The sequence below is a fragment of the Brachypodium distachyon genome, chromosome 4 (genome assembly GCF_000005505.3).
Source record: "Brachypodium distachyon strain Bd21 chromosome 4, Brachypodium_distachyon_v3.0, whole genome shotgun sequence".
NCBI classification, from domain to species: Eukaryota; Viridiplantae; Streptophyta; class Magnoliopsida; order Poales; family Poaceae; genus Brachypodium; species Brachypodium distachyon.
In genome coordinates, this window is record NC_016134.3 from 12,960,668 (window position 1) to 12,979,646 (window position 18,979).

General features: G+C 45.3%; 1 long non-coding RNA gene across 3 annotated transcripts; it reads right to left on the minus strand.

Annotated features, from left to right (window-relative positions):
* Positions 1 to 2,449: 2,449 nt before the first annotated feature.
* Positions 2,450 to 5,672, minus strand: LOC104584474. 3 transcript variants are annotated; one of them, XR_002966034.1, is made up of 5 exons: positions 5,261 to 5,672; positions 4,335 to 5,171; positions 4,043 to 4,122; positions 2,944 to 3,147; positions 2,450 to 2,815 (listed from the first exon to the last, which is right to left on the minus strand). It is a non-coding gene; the product is annotated as an uncharacterized LOC104584474 (long non-coding RNA). The 3 variants fall into 3 exon arrangements; XR_002966033.1 differs by having other exon boundaries at positions 4,335 to 5,672; XR_002966035.1 differs by lacking the exon at positions 4,043 to 4,122 and having other exon boundaries at positions 4,335 to 5,672.
* Between the last annotated feature and the right edge of the window lie 13,307 nt (positions 5,673 to 18,979).

Consider the following 18,979-nt stretch of genomic DNA (forward strand, 5'->3'; position numbering starts at 1 on the left):
CCCAGGTGTGCTGACATGATACCCATTCATGTTTGTTTAATTTGTACGCCATGGTTGATTGGGTGCCATGCTTCATTACCCGGCAATATAATTTCCCTGGTTTTTGGTCCTGACCGTGACAAACTTTGTAATACAACATTCAAATAAAAAATGGGTGCTAGCTACTCTTCCTCCGGTCACATGTTAAATAACGAAATATTACATGTATCTAGACGTTTTTTGAGAATAGATATATTTATATTTGGACAAATTTGAGTCACTTAATATGAGACGGAGTAAGTACCAGATAATACACTACCTTTAATGAGCCCCTGCAGAAGAAAAACGCGTAAATGAAGGCAATAAAAAAATGCATCAAGATATATAGCGTGAGCAGTGATGGTATTTATTTCCGCCAACGGGATGCGGCCGCGCGAATCCATGAGCACATGTCGCTGCGCAACCTCATGCTCCATGTAGTAGCTTCTCTCGGCTGATTCCCCACACGCGCGTCCCCAAGGAGCCGGCATCCTCGACCACTTCGACTCCGACGTCTGCTGCAAGCTCCTCTGCTAAGTACGTCGCCGTGTGCGAGCGGGACTGCGGGAGGGAGCCATTGGACAGGGTTTTGTTCCTATTTTCCCCATGTATGGAATAAATATACCTCCTACTCCTCTTAGATCAATTACACCGACGACTCATATTTGTTGATCCGGCCCTACGAGGTACGAGCATCCGAGAGAGAGATGGGTCGAAGGATCGAGAGAACAAAATCGGATATATATGTTTTAATTTGATTTGCTTTTACCATTTTTCCGGTATCTTAACGCGAAGGCCTAAGAGCATTTCTAGCAGGTTACATAAAACTCATTTGTAAACCAGTTTTAGAGATAGAAGAGTCTTAGGAAAAAATTCATCTGTTCTTCGAGAGGTTCCTAATTAAACTTAGTACTTCCTCCGTCCAACAAAAGATGTCTATATGATTCGATTCGACGTTAAAAAATTAAGAATTTCCCTAACTTTGTTAAAATTTAAATGTATCTAGACATGACTTAGTGTATAGATGCATGCAAATTTAGTTAAAATTGAGACATCTTTTGTTGGATAGAGTGAGTACATTTTTTTGGTAAATGCCACTGACATGTGAGACCCACGTGTCAGCGTCACAAAGGTTTTCATTTTGTTTCTCTTTTCTTCTCTCATCGTCACATCCCGCAAATCTGACCTCCTCCTCCGCCCATGCGCGCTCACACAGCCACCTGCACGCGCGGCCTGCGTCGCTGCTGCACGCGCTCGAGCCTTCGCTTGCCCGCCCTGCCACAACCGGCTCGATTCCGCGCCGCCTGCTCCGAATCCGCCTAGGCATCGTGGCGAGCTCTCGATTGGGAGCTCGCAGGGAAGCTCGGGGGACAGCGAGGTGGGGGCCGTAGGAGGCCGGCGGCGGCAACTTGGCAGGGGCGGGCGGAATGGGTCGATGGCGCAAATTCCAGACAGCGAGCGGTTGGAGTTTCTTTGGAGCATAAATGAATGGTGGTTGTCCAAACAATCGCTCCGGGCTCCCTACCGTCTTAAATTTTGTACACGGTTAGTTTCTTTGGACGTTACTTCTTCAGTCCGTCGCATCTAGAAGACAGAAATTAATAGCGCGTAAGGAGTGTACAGAACTATAAATTAATACACTTCAAGGCATAGCCAATTTTGCTCCGATAAATACAAGGCTTCCTTCTCACCATGCAGACAGACAGTGGTGGCTGTATAGTATGCAGAGCAGATGATACTTGGACCAATGCACTATGTGCTAGCTTTAGACGAGAGTTGCCAGTCGATCTGAAATCCGGGCGGTTATATTAGGTGCATATAGGGCTGGCAGGCACTGGGAATCTCTGCAATGCGTGAAAAATGAATGGCTGCTGTGTGAGAAGTAGAGCCGCAAGTTTGCGACCCTGAGGGTACCCATTGACCCTAATTAGTTGAACCAAATGAATTAAATTTTTAAAATGATACAATTTTTTTTAAAATTATTTCATTTGTTTGAACTAAGGAGAGTCAAATGGTATCCTGAGAGTCACCATGTCGACCATTTCATCCTCTCGTGGTGATGATCAAGTCTTGTCAAAATCCAGCGTCCAAGTCTGCCGAAAAAGCTAGCAAGACGCTATTAGGTCTCCTCTCCAAGATTCCTACCTCGGTTCCATGGTGACTCGAGGCAGCGATGCGCACGGGGGACGTGCACGTTGTGTAGAGCTGACTGCTAGTTTGACTAGGATCTAAGCGCAGTACAGCTGTTACATGTATGGTGGTTGCGCGCATTGAGAGGGTACACGTTCTGGGCCTGCTAGCATTGAGAGGGTACCGCTCGCATTTTCAGAGTACTAGAAGAATACGCGCGCTTCGCTGCGCCGTCCGCACACTCGATCCAAAAGAACGTCTGTTGCATAGCTCGTTTGTGTCACGCTGCCAACGTACAATCTTCATTAAGTTCCCAATCCCTCCATGTTCATAAACGTTTCATACAGATCTACAGTCTTTTGCGTATATATCATACATTTGGAGACCGCATGATACAACAAATTATGAACCTGTATCTCTCTACCTTAAACATTCAATTTTTTTTGCAACGAACATAAAGGTTTAAAGAGTGTCCAGTGCATTAGTATGCTCTATACATATTTGCCTTTTGGAAGCGAAGCTATCTGGTGTGTGTAGCACCATGGCTAACAGCGTGTGGTTGTTCATCAACTTCTTGTTGGCATGTTGTCAAATAAATCGAATCCCCTGCAATGGTCTGGAGATCGGTCAGTAACTGAGAGCACACTGACCTTTTCTTCGAGGTCACCTTAAAAACCAACGAACAGGATCAATACCGTGCAACAGATATATTGACAAATCTTTGTTCCGGAATAAAGATGATCACAGTCGTTCTAGGGCATATAAATAAATTAGTATTATGATGGGAAACCTCACCTTTTCAATGACCTTTTACTTGTGCTACATACAACAGCAGTGTCGAAAATTAATAAAACGATAGTCTGCACTTGGTGATTTCCATTCCTGCTTATTAATGTGCTTTACCGGGAAAAGATATTGTTCGATACAACACTCCAGGTGACACTTTGGTCAATAGCTAATTGACTGGCCTCTTATGCATGGAGGATTTTTAAGACACACCTACAAAAGTAGGTCAACCATAAACTACCAATCCTACATTATTGAAGAGAGTCACTATAGTAAATGTGAAAGAACATGGAGTAGCGCCCAACAACGGCACTCTAGCGAATAAAGGTATAGAAATGGCACTTTGCTGAAAAATAAACAGCACCAACAAAAAATAGGTTGTAGTGTTGACAGAAACAAATGAGTATGCAGGAATAATGAAAAACAGATTCTCGTGCTGATGAAATAAAACGATGACAGCATAAAGTATAGTTAACCACTATCTATAACTACACATAACTACGGCAAATAGCACAGGTCAAATATGCATATGACAATTAACTTAGATCTGTGAACAACTACACATAACTACGGCAAATAGCACAGGTCAAATATGCATATGACAATTAACTTAGACCTGTGCACTTTGTTCTGCTCAGGAAACACAGACAGATATTCAATTCAACTGAACATACGACATCAGTACCATTTAGCTACATATAGATAAAAACCTGGCAGTGGTCACATCTCATGGCCTGAATGGAACACAACCGGGAATTGTTGTAGAATTGTACTATGTCAGTGGAGAATGTTATAAAAGAACATAAAATTCTCTGCTTCGCATGTGCTTGTGAATCTCATAAAAAAATATCAGTAAAAATTATTACTTAAAGTGTGGTATATGGTTGCATGTGGATAGCTAATCCAAACAATAAACTCACAGTAATGCAAAAATTAATAAATATTAGATACGTTAATATTCAAATTATTTCGGCTAATATTAGATTATATGGTAAATTAAATATTTTAATATTAAGATTATCTTTTTGCAGGATCTTTTAAGGCTGGTGAGGCCAACGAAACTACCGAAGGTTTTCGCAGTGATGTAATAATCCTACTCAGTACTCACCGTATTTATTATTATATTGCTTATTACATCACTTGGAAAACCGTTGATAGTTCCGTTGGCCTCACCAGCCTTAAAAGATCCTGCAAAAAGATAATCTTAATATCAAAATATTTAATTTACCATATAACCTAATATTAGCCGAAATAATTTGAATATTAACGTATCTAATTTTTATTAATTTTTGCATATTTGTGGTGTCTATATATATATATATATATGTATATATGTTATTTTTGTGAATAGGTCCAGTAATCTGACAAAAGAATGGAACAAAGGATAGGGACTGACCAACCTTTTAGTTCTAGTTCATCATGTATCTTTATTCAGACTTGCATGGTTCCGATAAACGGACCCTTCTTTCATGTCACCGTAGACACATCCAAAGCAGCCATCAAATTGAATTGATAGGTAAAAGAAAGGATTAAAATTGTACGGCAAACAACTCTAAAAGAAAGCACTGTTAAATTGCCTCTAGAACAGCTCTGAAGTAATAGCAGCCAGTAACAAGCAAACCCCAAAACTGTAATTAACTAAGCAATCCTGGTCTAGCAAACACAAACTGATCATACGAATAAGGTAAAAAAAAATGGAGCACTGCACATGGAGATTCAACTGAAGAACTAATTTCTTGGTTGTTTATTCGAGAGGTAAATTTGAATGCTGGATGCATCTTTCCATCCTTTCTAGTTTCTACAAGCTGTCTATGACAGCTTTAGTGAAGTGCAAAAATATGTAAATAAATCATTTTTGTTGACTGGAATTTAAATTCCTAATTCAATAACAACACATATGCTTGAGAACCCTTTCCCTAATTAAAGATACTCAACGGTAACATTTTAGATGTCAACCGTGGAGCTTACAACTCAGGCAAGCCTGGTATCTGTCACATTAGAAATGGAAAAAAGTATGAACAGGAGGGAAACATACCCAACTTGCCCCATGGTCACCAAAGGACAGCAATCAACTCGAATCAGGATGGAATTTCATAAGAGATTGATCCAGTCAGTTTAGGAAATGCACAAAATCCAATGCTAAAAAACAATTATCAGTGCTATAACCTTTTTACCTGCAATACACATGTAAAAAAGCTACTATGGCTCTATTACCTGACAGCAATCATGAGAAGCAACTGAACAGCATATGAGAGAACACGTTAGGACTCGAGGGAAGCAGAAAAATTAGAAACTAACGCAATAGAGACCCAAACTTGAAACTTACCTTCCTGGATAAATAAATCTGGTAGAGTGAGGGGAGCAGAAGGCAGATGGTGAGTCAGGTAAGGAGGGAGGCTCTAGGGCACTGAGAACCCTTTTCTTTTACAGCAATCGATGTGTGGTAATCATGCATAAGCGGCCTTTTCCTTCAGCACGCGGAGGTGAACCGGCAAAGGAGGAAATGCGGGAGAGCACCGCACATAGAAGAGCCGCAGCCCGCGGAATCGGGCAGGGGGCAGCGCCCGTACACAGGAAGGGGAATCCGGATGGGGTTGGGCGGTGCCCTGGATCAGGGGATCGGGCAGCAGAGCGGAGCACGGTGATGGAGCGGCATGCCGGAGCAGGGAGGCTTGCGGCCTGCGGGAGCAAGCGACGGCACCGTCACTCGGACGGGGAAAGGGAAAAAGAGACCTGGGCCTGTATATAAAACCCAGCAGAAGGCACCAGAACAAAGTCGACCGACCTCACATACCACCAGCGCACGCGCTCTGGAAGCTCCGGAGACACGCGTCCGCACACCACCGCATGGCACGAGACGCGTCACCACCCGCCCCGCACCTTCAGATCGAGACAAAACCGAACAAACCACCCAGACCGAATAAAAACCGAAGATCGCCTGGGTGGAACCGAAAAACCCGCCAGGGCTCCTACGTGGAGCGAGGAGCTCGAATAACTCATCGGCCTTAGGAGATGTATGTTATATAGCTATCGCTGGCTATAGATGCATCTTTGTCTCTCTTTTTTCCTTCTTCGTCTTTATTTATCATGAATGCATTCTCCAATGTGTGAAATGGACCAGCTCGCATTTGACACTTGCTTTTGTGCCTCCATCCATTGACTGTTTCACAGCTAACCTTGAGCAACAATTCCTAATTTTCCCTCTAAACTTTCTGAATGTTATTGTTGCTAGGAAAGTATTATATTTTTTCTCGAAAAAGAGGACTTCTCCCGGCCTCTGCATCGATCGATGCACACAACCATAAATTGTTAAAAGTATTCAAAGTACATGTCTCCGAGTTACAAAAGATAAAGAACAAAAAATGAAAGAAAAACATCAAAATCCTTCCATCCTAAGACCTGCGTGCCATCCAAACCGGCTGCCTTTGTCCGAAGAAGTAGTGATCACGTACGGAGCCAATGGGATGCCCGAAAAACAACCTGCAAGAAATTAGCCACTTTCTTTGCTATGAAAAACCAAATCATTTCTGCAATTCCATATAGACCAACATATCGCACAAGTCCCTACAAGGATGAGTGAAGCAAACTTTTTTTCAACACCCCGAAGCCACCGCCAAACATATTAGTAACACATGATGGAGGTGGTAAATTAAATGTCACAAAGACGGTTCACCAGACCAAACGCGTCATCGGACACTGAAAAAATAGATGTTGAATGGTCTCATCTTGATGACAATAAACACATTTCTTGCTACCACCCTAATTTTTTTTGGCCAAATCATCCTTAGTAAGCACCACCCCATGATATAAATACCAAGCAAAATTTTTAATTTTAAAAGAAACTTTAAGCTTCCAAATAACTGTATGTCGGAATTGTCAATCATTATTAATAAGCGATTTGTACAGGGACTTCACCGAATACGACATCTCGGAAGAGTTCAGATTTCAGGTAAAGGAGTCAGCTTGATCCACAAGATTCACTGACTCAACTTTGTGACACAACTCCAACCATGCCACCAAACGATTCCCAATAATTGCACATCGGCAACCGAAGCCTTACGATTAAGTGCAATCCTATAGAGGGATGGAAACTGTTGTCTGAGAGGAGAGGCACCAAGCCATGTGTCTTCCCAAAAACAAATATCAGCTCCACAATTCACCGAAAAGGAGATATGAGGGAAGAAAAACTGCCGTACCCACAACAATCCTTTCCAAAAAGGCGAATCTAAAGCCCTCATACGAACTTGGGACAAAGAGCTTTCGTAGAGATATTTATTCCGCAATAAATCCACCCACAGCCCGTCACCCTCGAGAAGTTTAAAGAGCCATTTGCTTAGCAAATAAATATTTTTAAGCTCGAAATTCTCAATCCCCAAACCATCACGAGGCCGGCATAAGATATCCCATTTAGCCAATCTATATTTTCTTTTTTGTTCATCACATTGCCAAAAGAATCTCGAACGATAAAAATTCAATCTTTTAGCTACCCCTTTTGGAATTTCAAAGAAGAACATCATAAACATGAGCAAACTAGTTAATACCGAATTAATAAGCGTAAGACGGCCACCACTAAACAAAAGCTTCCCCTTCCAACAGCTAAGTTTCTTCTCAAAACGGTCCTCGATCTCTTTCCATTCTTTATTCAGCAACTTACGATAGGGAATCGAAATCCCTAGATAACGAAAAGGGAACAATCCCACCCCACACTCAAACAATTGAGTATATTGGGCCTCACACTCCTTCGCTTGCCCAAAGCTGCTCAAAAACATGTAAATAAGGAAGAATCTGATCACCTTGTGAGTTCCTGGAAATCATCAATGCGTGCATATATCTTGACACAGTAAGCAGATTTCTTTTCCTGACTACAGGGGAGCAACTATAACGACAATGATGGTCAAATTGCTTTCGCTTTAAGGCTATGTTCTGTAACGACCTTGGTTGGCATTTTCTCTAATGGAAATGGATGGGGCAAGCCCATTATTTAAAAAAAAACATGATTGTCAAATCCTGCGACGAAATGGGATTGATTTTTTTCTCAAACATGTCATTTCCATTAAGAAGAAGGGCCTCAACTCCGCGGATACCGTGGATCTCAAACGAAGAACGAGGTGAGGAGGCGACGAGCAGTAATAGATAAGGGTCCTGATTTGTCCCAAGAGCCAGCATGGGTAAGTTGTTCTAAAACGAAGAATCTGGGCCACATGACCGTTGGACCGGGGAAATACATGTCAATTACGTCTGGGCTCTCAGGAATACAGTACCCTGTTTGGGAACGAACCACCAGTCACATTTGAGAGAGAGGAGCCTAGCTTGAGGTTGTGAACAAACCTCACAATCCTGCTGCCGAAACTAGTGTGCTGACCATCATAACTTCATTGGCTACTTCCCGCAGAAAAAAAAAAACTTCATTGGCTACAACTTACTACTACACAAACTGCACTTTAATCTACAAACGTCCCACCACAACCACAAAAATGAGCCCCGGTAAAAAATTTGCAGATGCAATAAATTGTAATGAACAACGTGGATATATATGTGACTGATTGGCTATAAGGCTCGCTCACTCGCTCTGAAGAATGCTGAGTAGTGCAACAAGTAGGTCCATTGCTTGGAATGCACAAGCTCTACTCTTTACATGGCCTCCTGGCAAGTAGCTAGCTAGACGTGGGAGGCATCAGGATTCGTGCACCAACACAGATTTCCTGTTTAGCTATTAGTATATTTTTGAAGTTATCAATATTTTGTACTAAGAAGACATCATTTCTTCATCTTTTGAGGCGACACCCGAATAGTTGATGGCTATTCAGTTCAAGGAAGACAATGTGGAACTCAAGATCCTGACAATGGATTTACAAAGTTCCCACTGAGATGCACGGGTAGGTAGTACCATAGTAGGTTCGAGGATCATGGGAATAAATTGTCACGACTGTGACAAGCAGCGCAATCAGTGGCAAGTCTGACTTAGGTTCTTGTTGACAGTGCAAGTGACGTGAAGGCAAGCTGTTAGGAGGAGGCGTAACAGAGTAGGCATTGTTTGTTTATCAGTTCTTGATCAGTATACCATCTATTCTTGACTTGTATCCCAAACCTACTCAAAACTCAGCACTCCACCACAATTCCATGGTAAGGTCCGTAGTTAAAAGTTGGCGTGTGCAATAAAATTAAGCGAGCATGCATGCAAGCTAGAGAAAGATGTTCTGATAAACTTTTTCATCTCAATAGTTATAATGAAGATCAACGGTATAGATATTCTAACCTATATGAAGGAATAAGGTGGTTTCGTATTATATTGTTTTAATTGTAAAATAGATTTATGTAATATAAAGTTGAAACCACCCTTGTTTTACAAACACCAATTACAACACATAAAAACACAATATATACCACCACAACCACACATACATACTCGAAGGGCCGGAGGCCGAAATTTTATTAAGGCAGAAAAAAAAGGGAGACCAGACATACATACTCATGCAACGCCTGAAAAGGACAAGAGTAACGGAGCCTCGAGAGGCGCTGATAAATACAGGACGTCTCTCTCAGTCACAAGCAGTCGTTGCTGCACATTATGTAGAGCGGTACTTTGGTCACTGCACCGTGCACATTATAAAAGAATCGCAGGTCAGCGTGCACCAGCATGTTGAAGCCCTATGTAGTTACGTGTAGGGATAGGAGGCAACATGAATCTGTGCAACTTGTCCGAAATACGGAAGTGCTCGTCGAGAAATACCTGGCGTTTCCCCGTGGGGCCATGATCGAGCCAAAGTTTAAACCAGCGTATGTGTACGCTGAGAAGGGCAGCAAAAGAACCATAAGGTTTTATTTTTATCTCAGACCCGACGTGTCCCAAACTACCTGCATAGGATATAGCACCATGCTGGTGGAGCAATTGGTATGACCAGGCCAGTTGTATCCAAACCAGCTGTTAGAAGGAAGTGTAGAGTAGGCGCCATTTTTGTTTATCCATCCTTGATCAATACCATCTATTCTTGACATGTATCCCAAACCTATAGAAACCTCTCGGCGAAAACAAAATGTTTGCTTGTTTTTGTATTTTGTGAATTTTCTTCCAAATACATTCGCAGCTAGGTTTCAAAGATCTCGATGTAAGAAATGTGACGGTTCAGATAAAAGTTATTTTGGACATTCGATTTGGAAGTTATAATTTTTTGACATATTATCTATTTATAAACTATAACAACACAATGTGGGCTCCCTTTAATTTTGATTCGAAGCAACACATCATCCAAATTGTTTTGATGGTCTAATTAACTTGTAATTGATGCCTTGGATTTAGCAAGATTTGAGAAGCCATAGTTTGTTTAATAATCTAATCCGGACATTGTTTATGAGTCTCGACACGGACATGAAAAGGAAGCAACAGTGCTTCAAATATGATTTGTTGGTACATGTCCCAGCTCTTTCCGTACCTCTGTTTTTCAGTTATCTTTAATTTCCTTCAATATCACACTATTAAATTAGCTCGGCGGATACCACAGCAGGGGCTCCCGGGAGTTCAGCCGCCTTGCTCGCCATAGCCAATCACTTGTACAACCAGTCCCCGTTGCTACCAAGGACGTCATGCTTCACCGTGTGGGTCGATTCCAGCATGAGTGCTTAACCTTGTTTCATTCTGCCGTAAGTGTGTCCATATGGACTATATATATGCTTCTGGATGCCGTGTTTTCCGTTAGTATCCGTAAGACTTTAAGTGCTGTAGGGAAGAAAGGCTCATGTATGACAGTACAGGCATCAGTCATCGCGTGGAACAATAGTTGATCCGGACATAGGAGATCTGTATTGCCCGGCAGAGTACGTGCAAACTCACTTGGCTACAGGCCAGTGTGAGATGTGCCATGTGTGTTGACATAGGAATGGGTGGCATCTGGAACCTCTAAAATAGGAGGCAACCTTGCAACCTGTTCTTTTGGTTTAACATAGCTAACCATGCTTTGCCGCACGATTGCAACTGCCAATGTGTAAGCTACTTGTTCGAAGCCATCGGGTAATACCAACGGCTGAAACTGAGTAACTCGTGACCAACCAGTATATCTAAACTGGGAATCATTGAACTTTTAGTTGATGTCAGGAATTCTGTTCTTTATGTCTTACTTTCCCTAGCTCATTTAATTTCATTAAAGTAATTAATCAGGGTCCTGCACCCCGTCGTTTTAAAGGCAGCCAATTTACGGAACTTGTACAAGAGTAACTGGTGAACAACCAGTAGTGTGTATCTTCAGTTTATAAAACGCTACTGAAAACTAGTTATAGGTGAGAGTGAACTGAAAGAATATCTACTGCGAAGTGCCAACTAAGGGTTCTCTGTTTTTGTCATGCAAGCTATAGATAGACCAGATGAGTATAATCATGCAGGTAGTATAGGACTGAGAGATGCTGGGACAATCATTCTGGTTTGAGGTTGAGACATGTCTTGGTCCACCAACCTACGAATGAAGCACACACTGCATCATGGAAATTGCCAACCAGCCGACACCTACGCAACGCTGAACCGGAATACGCTATATCTGTTTGCAGGTCGCTGATCCACTCGAGCAAACAGCGACGGAGCATAATCTTGGATTCTATTACTGATTAACTTCCATGAGCATGACACATGTTGGTACGAAATTGTTACAATCGGGTTCCTTCCATTATGAATTTCGGATTAACCTTCAGACACCAATGACATGGATCGGGCACAAATATATCCATTATGAATGGAAGCCAGAGAAATACAAGCGAGTCTTATCCTTGCTCGACGTCCGACAGCAGGAACAAGCTTGGCTCGACAAGAATCACACCACGTCACCATGGTTACTCTATATATACAAGGAAAACTCGGTCAAAGTGTAGATTTTTTCGGAAAACCGAGAAAAAAATTCAGTAAAAGTTTACTCAGCAGGTGGGAAAATACCTCCGTTTACTCTATCCTCATTACTGTATACAAGGATGACTATCTCAAAGTGCAATTATTGTGTCCACCACTATCTTCTAAAATTACTTAGGAACAATTTCGAGATCTTCAAGGTTATATATCTAGTTGAAAATAAGCTAATTAATTCCAGCTTCTACTCCCTCTTATAAAATACACATCAGTTAATTCGGAACGGAGAGAGTATGTCTTTTCAGAGACACAACACATCCTATCAGAGCAACTTTGCTACAACTTTACAAGTGTAATGATGCAAAGTACTCCCTCCGTTCCAAATTAACTGACGTGATCCACTACAGTTAATTCGGGACGGAGGGAGTAGTAAATAGCATGCAGAAATATTATTCAAGAAGTCAGTGAATTTGTGCTAGGAAAACACTATTACTCATGGTATCACTATCAATAACTTTCCTCCGGGTGAAACATATGAGACTTCTTGCTCCCGGCAGTCGCAGAGCAGTAGACGAATGCAAGAGACTGTGTGCTTTAGAGACGACATTAGTTGCTCACATCACTGTGGGCCTTCCAGTCGTAGGTAGCTAGATGTGAGAGGCATCGGGATTTATGCACCAACAATCCAGACAAAGTGAGGTCGTTGGAATATTTAATGATGTTCATCATGATTTTGAATGGTTCGGCTAAACCGCCAAGGCCATATTGGTGAAGGAGGCAACCTTGCTGGTTCAGCACCCTGGGCAACAGACTATCTGCCGAGCATCCGAGCACCTTGACGAGTTATACCAGAGCTTATAATTTCTGCTACTGATCTTGCTTTCTCACGGACCGATGAATGGTAACTTGGATCTTCGGAGGTTCGGTCTGCTACTCAATTGACCTGGGCGTTAACGTTCAAGTCCAATTTCAAGTCGTCCATTTGACCATTTGGAAGGCCAGGGCACCACTCAAGTGCTGATTGGTCTGCAGGTCAGTAGGTTAGCTGACTGTTGATAGATTGCATAATACCAGAGGCCAATCTCCCATTTCTGCCACCAATGCATCTCAGCAGCCACACCCATGAACGGAAGACATCGACCTCGACTACTGGCACACCTTGTTAGAGATATAATATGGTTAAGATTAGAGATAAGACAGTATATCTCTAACACACCTAACTTCAGGGCGTGGGTGTGCAACCGTAAAGCGGTCATGTTCAGGCTACTTGTTCATCATTTAGGGAATATGGGAAGAGCAAATTTCTGACAGCTGAACATAATTTTTGATCACCATTGAGGTGCCGTGACTTCTGCTTATATACCTGGCATGGGCAGCCCGGCCCGAAGCCGGTGTACCGGGCCGGGCCCGGGCTTTACTTTTCTGCCGAAAGTCCAGCCCGAAATCCCGAAATGGCTTAAATTGAGTATTTTTTAGTAAAAATAGGTATAAAAATATATTTATTTATTCCGAAAATAATTATTTTAATACTTAAATGACCTATTTTCTAGGTTTCGGGCCGGGCTCGGGCTTCAGGTTTGACCGTCGGGCTTTTATGAAGCCCGGTCCGAACCCGGCCCGGCCCGGGGTTTGCCCAGGTATACTTCTGCTGTTGGGATTTTTAAATACACCTTTTAAACAGCACACGCTTATTAAGTATGTAAACAAGGAATCATGGAACTTTTAGATGATGCCAGTAATTCTGTTTTCATTTTTTGTTTTACTTTTGCATGCTCATTTAATTTCAATTAAAATAATTAGGGGCACACCCCTTTAAAACATCTTGTGAGTGCCGCCACAAGGTATGCATGTCATGTGCGTAGAGGCAGCCAATTTGTGGTACCAGTAAAAGAGTAATCTTTTTTTAAAGAGTACAAGAGTAATTTTCAGTTTATAAAACCTACTGAACGCTACCTTTGGTTACTAGAGAACGAACTACAACAACATATATGAGCACCACCAACTAATTAAGGGTCCCCTGTTTTTCTCGTGCAAGCTCTTTAGGCACAAATGAACTAGTGTTCAGATAGGCACAAGTGGCAGGCTTGACGTATAACCATGCCGGTAATATAGGATTGAGAGATGCTGGGACAATCATTCTTGTTTGAGGTTGAGATATGCCTTGGTCGGCCAACCTTCGAACAAAGCACACACCTTCTTTGTCGAAAGAGCTTGGCCAGCCACCACCGCCTACACATGCCGAACCGGAATACGGTATAGGTGCATGCAAGTCGCCGTTCCACACGAGCAAACAGCGACAATGGAGCTCATAGAACGAACAATCGAGGTTCAAAGCCAACAATCGAATTCTGTTTCTGATTAACCTTGAGACACCAATTGTTAGCTAAATAAGCAGTTGTGTGCGTTGTCTTTCCATAGCTGTTAGGAATCGGTCTTCATGTGATCCGGTTTTTCCGTTTTTCTGTTTAGCACGAAGCCAGCGTCGTTGTGCTGTGCCGTGCGTGTAGATCGCTCGCAGGATGTTCTCTCGGTCGTGGGATGGCACGATGACGTAGGGGAGTCTTTTCCGGAGCAGTTTCTTTCCTTTGAGAATAAATAGATCAAACGAAAAGCAGCAAGTGTTGCGCTGCACAAAAATCTCCCGAGTCTCTCTCTGTGTGTTCGATCGTCTTCTGAATCTCACGAGTTTAGCACTTGAGAGAAGTGAGAGCCACCATAGTCTACAATTGGTATCAGAGCTTGAGTTCGTCCCGCGGATGACCAAGTACGGTGACGCAAACAAGGGCAAAGCCGCTGGTGAGGATGACATGCCGCAGAAGTCAGCGACAGCGGCCGGGAGAGAACTCGCGTTTCCGCGACCGGCCAGAGATTTTGCCATGTCGAACACCAACTTCCCCATGCTCACCAAGACCAACTACGGTGAGTGGTCGATTCTCATGAAGGTAATGCTCCAGGCGCGTGAGATCCGGGACGCCATAGAGGTCGGCACTGACGTCGCCACCGAGGAGTGCTCCGCCATGGAGGCGATCCTCCGGTCGGTGCCGCTGGACCTGGTTCCCATCCTCGGCGCCAAGAAGAACGCAAAGGAGGCCTGGGAAGCAATGAAGGTGATGCGCCAGGGCTCTACCGCGGTGAAGGAGGCGCGGGCACAAGCACTGCAGACCGAGTTCGAGAACTTACATCACAAGTCTGGTGAGTCTACGGAAGAATTCGCTATGCGTCTCGGATCGATGTCGCCAGGCTTGCAGAACTTGGCGAGGCGACCAGCGAGGGCAAGGTGGTGCGCCGGCTCCTCCGCGCGGTGCCGCGCAAATATTCCCTCGTCGCGATGAACATCGAGACGGGCGGGAGCCTCAACACCATCTCACTAGAGGAGGTGACCGGGCACCTCAAGGCGGCTGAGGACCGGCTCGCCCAGGACGGCGGTGCCGATGACGTTGGCAGGAACCTACTACTCACCCAGGAGCAGTGGCGCGCACGAAACATGGCGCGTGACGGTGATGGTGCAGGCAGCAGCAGCGGCTCGGCGCCAAGAACTGCCGTCGCGGAAAGGGCCGCGGCAAGGACAAGCTTGCGGTGCCCGCTGCGACGCCCCCCTCCGGCAAGGACGATCCGGCGCGGGATCAGTGCCGCTACTGTGGCAAGTTTGGCCACTGGGCCAAAGACTGCCGCAAGAAGAAGAAGGACGAGGCGCACCTCGTCCAGCACGTCAACGACGGTGACCAAGAGCCCACTTTGCTCATGGCCGTCCTCTCCGAGGAGACACCACAGGCTGTCCTGCCGGAAGGGCAGGTCTTCCTCAACGAGAAGCGCGTGGAGGCCAACCTCCGGCGCGGCGACGAAGCGTGCGATGGGCGCTGGTACTTGGACACAGGCACCTCCAACCACATGTCCAGTGACCTGTCGGCGTTATCTAATCTGGATCGCGCGGTCGCCGGCAAGGTCAAATTTGGTGATGGCTCACTCGTCGACATTCATGGGCGCGGCACGGTGCTTTTCTCCATCCGCTCCGGCGCGCACCGTGCCTTGACGGACGTCTACTACATTCCCAGGTTGAAGACGAGCATCATCAGCTTGGGCCAACTTGAAGAGAATGACTGCGACATCGGTATCCGCAAGGGTATGATGACTCTTCATGACCCAAACCAAAAGATGTTGGCGCAGGTACCTCGCAACGCGAATCGCCTGTACGTGGTGCGACTGTTGATCACGCGCCCAATGTGTCTCGCGGCACACCGGGACGACGAGGCTTGGCGCTGGCACGCGCGCCTTGGGCACCAACACTTCCAGGCGCTTCACAAGATGACGCGCGACGACCTCGTCACTGCCATGCCACTGCTGGACCATGTTGAGCAGCTGTGCGACGCGTGCCTCGTCGGCAAGCAGCGCCACATCTCCTTCCCCGCCAAGGCCAAGTTCCGGGCGACAGACCCACTGGAGCTGGTCCATGCCGATATGTGTGGGCCAATCTCGCCGGCTATGCACGGCCGCAAGAGGTACTTCATGCTCGTCGTTGATGATGTGAGCGGGTACATGTGGGCGGTGCTCCTTGCAACCAAGGATGAGGCGGCTGACGCAATCAAGCGGTTCAAGGCACATGTCGAGGTGGAGTCGAAGCACGTCCTTGGCACATTCAGGACGGATCGAGGCGGCGAGTTCACGTCAACTGAGCTCGCCGAGTACTTCGCTGATCACGGAGTACAGCGCCACCTCACCGCCTTGTACTCGCCGCAACAGAACGGTGTTGTAGAGCGCCGGAACCAGACCGTGATGGGCATGGTGCGGTCCATGCTCAAGGCGAAGAAGATGCCGAGTGCTTTCTGGGGTGAGGCCCTGGCAACCGCGGTGTTCCTCCTGAATCGCTCGTACACTCGGAGCGTCGACGGCATGACTCCGTACGAGGCCTGGCATGACATGAAGCCGGACTTGCACTACCTCAGGGTGTTCGGCTGCGTCGCGCACGTCAAGAACACGCGGCCGGGACTGAAGAAGCTGGACGATCGCAGCACACCGATGGTTTTCATCGGGTATGAGCCAGGCTCAAAGGCATACCGGATGTACGATCCGGAGTCCAAGCGGGTCCATGTCACCAGGGATGCCATCTTCGACGAGGACGCCTGCTGGAGCTGGGGTGATCAGGCTGACGAGGTAATGGGGGAAACCCTGACCGTGCCCATGCCAAGCTTCGGGGGAGTCTCGGGGCGGCAGGAAGTTCCTGCCGCGGCAGAAACGGCGGCAGGAGGTGCATCTCCACCACAGCCTGAAACGCCGCGAACGCCCGCTGTGGCGCGCCAGCCGGAGTTCACCACGCCGCCCACGTACAACGCGGACTACTTCGACGTCGCCGACACTGCAGCATAAAAGCTCAAAAAGACAATCTCTTATACATGAAAAATCCAACAAAATCCCACTTGCCCCACCCTAAACTTTTGTTCTGACTCCGCCGCTGCCCTACTGTATGCTGGCGTTCCCAGCTGGTGTCTGGTGTTTTTTTTTTCTGTTGATCACATACAGAACTGTGAACTGTGAACTCTTGGCTTTCGTAATAAAGCTGGGCGAAGGCTTTCTCCAGATAATCGTTCATTCTCCCCCAGATAATTTAGGCAATCCAGTAATCTCAGCCCGGATAACCCTCACGCTCCCTCACATAGCCGCTGCCGCCGCGCCACACGCACCTCGCGGAGCTGCCACCACCGTGCACCGTCCTTTGAAGCTGCCGCCGTCGTGCGCCGTCCTGCGAAACAACCGCTGCCGCCGCCTTCCCGTGAAGCGCCGCCTCCGTCGTTGCCTTCCCGCGAAGGCACAGTAAGTTTATGTACTCCTGATGCCTCTTAAGCCTACCTCATACCATCACAGTGGCTAACAAGGATATAGGCCGTCACACAAACTTGTGACCCAGAAGCTCTAATGTGCTACATTCACATGTCAAGCTTTCTTTCGATTGATTTATATAGTAGAGAACAAACTACAACAATATGAGCACAGACTAAAACAAAATGAGCACATACTACAAACAATAAAGGTGTTAAGTACTAGAATATATATGTGGTGTCATGTTAAGGCCATCTCCCGATGCAGTGGCTTTTATGTGTTGTTTTTTAGGGTACACTCTTACTTACTGGCTCTGGTGTATACCGGCGACTTTTGGCCGTCCGAATTTTTGGCAGATCACATGGGGGGAACATTTGAGTAAACGGTTAGCGTGAGATCCGACGGCCGAAAACTCGCCGGTATATACCGGAGCCAGTAAATAAGCCACTCTCGTTTTTTTAGGGCATCTCCAACAGTTGTATGATAGGTGTTGGTAAAATTGCCACCTATGACCTTTGTTGATGTGGCATGAACTAAATGAGGAGAGAGGACAAAGTTATTATATGTGACCGGGATTAAATGATGGAAGCGACCGTCTTTTTTTCCAAAAAAATATAATGAGTAGTAAGAGACAACAACAATTTTTTTCCTTTTTAATATTGATGCAACAATGAATTTTTGCCTATATAAAGAGCTATGAGACCGCACCAAGGCAGAGCAACGGCGGAGAAAGTCTCCCTAGCATGGGTAAGCCTGAGAGGTGTCGAGATTAATAATGCAATAACGGGGGATACCTCTAGTGCTTCTTCACATTACATATTAAGTGATGTAATGATGCATTAGCTACTTGTGCATGCGGGTGGTAAGACCATATTAAGAACTAGATGATTCCCCACGCGTTGCTGCGGGAACTTAGATATGGTCCTCATCGAAAATGAAAACAGAAATGTGGAACATTTTAAGAGTTGTTTTCCATGCAGATGACACAATTTTCATTGGATTTGACACTTATCCCAATATCCTAGTTGTATACTAACTTGAGTTCAAGTAATAAAGTAACATCGAGTTCCAGTAATAAACTAACTTGAGTTCAAGTGATAAACAATCAACAGCTCTGGTAAATAAAAGGCGTCGTATCTTATGAATCATGGGTCATTCCTGTACCCATGCATCCAGTGATTCACACCCTTCTGATTGCAATCCTGCGTGTCAGCTCAGTTTTAGAAAAAAATGCATTTCAGTGCTGGCTTTCAGCCATTTTTTTTTGCAAACTACCCCTAAACACCGGAAGCCTCAATCCATCTTCTTCTCCCGCGACAACGGCGCTGGTTCTCTCGACGGCGAGGAGGTCCATGCTCATTGTCGATATCGGCCCAGAGCGACCCGCCTCGCCCTATCCAGGTCAGTCCC